Raw genomic sequence first — 5,539 nt, forward strand, 5'->3', positions numbered from 1 at the left:
GTAGGAAGCTTTTGCATTTCCCAAACTGGAAGAGGATTTAGGTTAGTGAGTAAAGCTGAAGCTTTAAACACAAACCTACAGTGAAGTTGGTAAATTGATCTTAATTTGTAAATTTGTGGGACATGCTCAGGAAAAAAAAACTGGATGTGAGAAAAGCAGGGAGCAAAAGAGTAGGTGGACACAGGGGCCATTTATGTGAAGATGACATAATCACCTGTTGCCCCCACGTACAGCCAACATCTGCAAAATGTATTAACTTTCTATCCTTCACTCTACTCACCCCCTTTTTCCATCCAGCTCACCACCCGTGTGCAGACACTATGTCACACAGGGATAATGTATGTGTGAAGTGGGCAATTAATTTTTATGTTCATGAAGTAGTTACATTTCAGAGAACAGGACTCTCAAAATCCTAAAGGTCTGTTTTAAGTTGCTCAACTCAATAGCTGAGTTTTAAATGGAGCCGTGGCCGCAGCCGTGCTCCAGGGCGAGAACATGTTAAATCCACCCAATTAGTAAAAGATCACAATGTGATCCGTTGTACACGCAGTAGATTCGTATTTCTGTTTGTTCTGACAATTGCGGGATGTTTCAAAATTTAAACGGGAATGGTGTTTCAGCCATAACCCTAACCTCCTCACCAAGAACCCTAATGTCTGATTTGACAAGCCTGGCCTCTAGCTAGCGGTAGCTTGTCCATGCTTGGTCTTGAGCTGACGGTGAGAAAGATAGGCTGTGCACCATCTTAACAGTTCCAATGGGAAATACAAGAAATGTAGCAATACGCTGGTGTAAGCAGTGCACCAATGAACAACTCTCAGGTGAAGCTGACAGACAGACATAGAGTCATAGCTAAAACCTGACACTTACAACTATTTGTCACTGCAGTCACTTACTTTCATTACACTTACTGCTGATTCCACACAGAAATATTAAACCTTCAAATTGGAACACAAGAAATAGGTTAATCCATTCTTCCTGTCTGTCACAATTAACATGAGATTCATGTCTATCTCCACTTTATGCTCACTGGATTGAGGTTTCATTCATATCAAAAAGCACCAAAATATATCCCGTCTCTCTGAGACAAAGATGCTGTGTTCTGATGCAGGATCATCACCATAAAAACATGACATTAATCCTAGATATTAATCCTCCTGCTGCCTACACGTCTATTCATCCAACACCCACATTCATTTGTTTTGTGTTAATCACTGATGTCCATATAATAAAGAAGATTTATGAAAAACTGGGTTAATACTTCAAAAATCAGTCTTCTTTTAATTCATTTAAAGGCTGCAACATCTTCACAACATGGGTACGCAAGTGGTTGAAGAAGCTGTCGCTATTCTTTGTTTCTCATTTCATCCATTTATCTCAATATTTTCTCATTTTTTTTGTCTGACTGGAAAACATTTCAGTTGGACCTTGGACCAAAAAGTCTTTCTTTTACACTTATTCTTTCTTTCTTACACACGAGTTTCCCTTTTTGTCCACTCTGTGTCCTGTGGGTGGGTCATATTATGTCTACCCAGCTCATGTGTGTTAAAACCTGCAAAACAGACACTGCCACACTGTAAACAGTTGACTGCTGGGAGTCTCTGCTCCCATTTCCCTAAAGGAAGTGCACAGTCCTGCCCTGACTGCTTTCCCCTGGCTTACCTCTGGACATCCAGCCTTGTGTGTTTCCCCTAACCCAGCTGCCTCTCTGCGCCCTGGCCTGTGCTGCAGAGAAAAGACCCTCAGAGCTCCCGGCCTCCTGACAGCTCTCCTGGAGGTGCCACCCACACTACAGGCCAGATCCATCTCTTTCACACACATACACTCACAGGCCAAACCAGAGCTACCTACAGAAGCACTCTTGTTATGCAGTGATGCTTTTTATATCATGTGTGCCAGTGGGCCAGTTCACTAAGGGCTTTTTGACTACAACCACTACATGGCAAGAAAAGAAGTCTGTTAGTCAGCCTTGTTTTGGATTGCCAGCTGAGAGCCACTCTAACCACTTTTACACATGCTGATTCAGAGCTGCTGTGCAGAGTTAAATATAAACTGAAACTACTTTTCCACACTTTCATTCTCTGACTACCATTGCATTCTTGCATGTGACATAACTGTTGCAAACCTGTTGCTTTCAGAGTGTGATGTTCACCTTAGTCTGTGTTCAGCCATTCAGAATATGGCATGTGGACATGTGTTATCAATCTGTCAGGCTCTCTTCTTAGAAAAGAAAGGTTTTCCACAGCAATTATACTGGAATCTCTAACAAAGTCCAGTAGAGCAGAACATGGTAAACTTGCTGCTGACACTTTCCATCTGACAAACGACCCTATTTTCCACACTCAAGTGCATCAAAATTTAGTCTAATTAGCTATATTACTCAATGGTGTTTCATTTTCTGTTGTCATACTTGTACAGTTCCTTGTATTATTGTTGTGCGTGAGTTTATCCAAAGGGGTTTTGAATAGGTTTTATAAGAGTGAGGGTGGAGAAATGTCTCAGCCAACTGAGGAGGATGTAATCCAACCAACTTGTGTTAAAATGTCAACATCACCAACACCAGGGTTACAAGGTTTTCACAAGTTGCCCTAAAATTAAGGCAACATGTAAAGGAATAAACGAGAGAAAACAGGGCGAGCACATGTACTGTACACTATGTGATGATGAGGGATGCACACCCAGCACACCGAAAGTGAGGTACAGTAATACATAATGCCTTGGCCTCTCTGTGACGGCCTAGTGCCAGCTCTGCTCTGCTCTGCTGCTGCCAAACAAGACCACAACATGGGCCTCTCTCTGCCTCAGCAGCAGGCCCTCTACTATTACAGCCACGCATGGCTGACCCCAGGCCTACCAGCTGTTCACAGGCACCGTAAATCTCAGTTTGGTGCTGTTTTTTTTTTTTTTATTTACACAACTGACCTCAGGCCAGCTGTACTGTCACTGTCAATAAAAGACTGCACTTTACAGGACACAGAGGGGAAACATGCATGTCACTATAATGACAACATCAGTCAAATGATTGCCTTCTAACTCGTTTAGCTAAGATAGCAAGTACCAATCATTCACTGCTGGAAGGAGGTATTTTCTTTCTGTCTTTCTTTCTTTCACACTTCCCTGAAAGCTACTCAAAAAGCCATCAGCTGGCCATGTTACAGATCTGCTCAGAACTGTAGATTTTTATAGATTATATTGCACATCATTATGTGGACATGCTTTGGCATGCTGTGCATGATTACCATGTAGTTTTTGGATTAAACCTGTAGTTTTAAGGAAGCTGATAAACAATTGAGATGACAGAAAGTGTCGTTCAGGCTTTTCCCTCCTTGGATGAAACATGCTGTGGTGGAGAAAATGACACTCCTTGTTTAGATCAGAATCACAAACTGTGGCAGCTCTGCTCCCTTTTTGGCAACACACACACACACTCACACACTCACACACAGGATGACGCCAGCTCCTCTGGTCTGGCGTCTGCCAGAGTGTGAAATCACACACACTCTGAGCCCTTTTTTAAGTGTGAGTCATTACACCCGTATTTTATGTGATATTTTTGACAAAAGGAACCAAGGCTGTGATGAGGCCACTGCAAAAAGCAGAAAAAGTCAGTCATAGTGTTTCCCCTGCAGCTTCTATATGAAGTTAGTTCTCAGAACCATTTCTTCCAATAAATAAAAGCAATATAAAAATACCACCTTGCTGTCTTGAAGTCTTAATTAAGAAAAGGGATAAAGGGATAATGTACATGAATTAAAACTTACAACAAAAATGCATCCATCGAGCCATACAAAAGTAAAATCTTCAAAACCTTTAGTCAAAATTTAAAGTTAACAGTCAAGACAAACCGAAGTTGTGTTCATAATGAGCTTTTTTATTTAAAAGCACATGTATTAGAGCTAAGTACATTTAGCAGAAAAAAACAGCACTGCTACTATTTCTTTTGTACAAAAAAACAAGACAATACAAAAATACTAATATTGAATTTTAATACAATTGTGGATGTATTTTTTTTGAATGCATATTACAAATGTAACTATTACAATCTACAATAGTTTAGTTGTCTAGATACAAAAATCTGTCAATCGATGCTTTTGAAGCAGCATTTTGTAAAGAACACAGGTCTGTAATCATAGTGGATATATCTAAACATGTTAAACAAATATCTTACAGAGTTAATTTTAGTGATCTATACATTATTTATATATTTATAAAAAGAAAGTGAAAACGGCTTTGTGAAATGATAGGACGGACTATACGATGAGAAAGATGTGCAACATGGCGGAGTGTGTCGTTGGAGGAGGATGTCTGAGTAGGCTGTAAATAAAAAGGGCCTCTGTATCTGGTTCTGTACAACTGTTAGTGATTATACAGGACAGGCTATAAACACATAAGGTTAAAGATGCTTCTTAGCAGAGAATAAAAATATTAGATCCACAGTTTTTATAACGTTCACCTGCTCTCTCGCTCTCTGACACACAGTGGTACACACAAACACACACACACGCACGCACACACATACACATACACACACACACTTGGCACAGCTGACAGCGTGTGTGCTTCATCTGACACACACATAGTTTATCGAGAGGGGGTTCCTTTTCACAGGGCACAGCGCTCATACATATGAACACACACATTTGCACACACAAGATGTACATGTACAAGCACAAGCGTACCCACACAAGCACAAGAGTGTACAGGACGCACACACACATTGAGAGATAAACATCCATTGCCAATGAGTGATTGGGTGGGTGAGGGGCCCCTCCCTGCCAGCGGAAAGAGCCCAAATCATCCCAAAATAATGTGCCAGCTTAGCTGTAATTCATCACCCGCTTTCCATGGTGACAGACCACACCCCTTCACTCTGCCCACCGATTCTACTTCCTGTTTAGGAAGATAAAAAGATGGCCCCAACACCAGAGAGTGACATGGCACAGCCACACCTCCTCTTGTACAGGTGCTGGGGGGGGGGCTGTGAGATCTGTCTCCCTCCTTCCACAGAATATATCCCCCCTTTACTACATCTAACCCTCAAGAAATGCAACAGCCCGGGTTTGGGCCGCACTGACAGTCCACTACAAAAAAGCCTGATGTGCTCGATCTGGAGACAGAGGTATATGAGGTTGGAGGGCTTCATTTTCCAATGCTAAAGGTTTGAACTGCTCTGAAATCTGTTTTAAAGGCCTAGAAAGATCAGTGTATGATCCTTACAGGGGCCTACTGGAAGAGGGTTATTGTTATTAAGGTCATGCTATGCTAACTTTATCATGCCTGAGTGTGAAGTCTTGTGAGACGACCGCACCAGGCTCAGTCGGCTTCTAGGAGTCAGTATTTCTGTCTCATGGACGTCAGCATCATCAAACTTTCTTTCAGTCAGACATCTCAGGCAGCAAGTGGTGATAATGAAAAATGGACTTAAAAACAGTGCTATAAGTTATATTTTTCTATACTGTTAATATTTCTACGCTGCTAGTTACTGCAGTAATATCCTTCCCATGGCTAAGGAAGTTGTTGTCCTACGGCGTTCCAAGGC

This window comes from Toxotes jaculatrix, chromosome 6 (genome assembly GCF_017976425.1).
Source record: "Toxotes jaculatrix isolate fToxJac2 chromosome 6, fToxJac2.pri, whole genome shotgun sequence".
Lineage (NCBI taxonomy): Eukaryota > Metazoa > Chordata > Actinopteri > Toxotidae > Toxotes > Toxotes jaculatrix.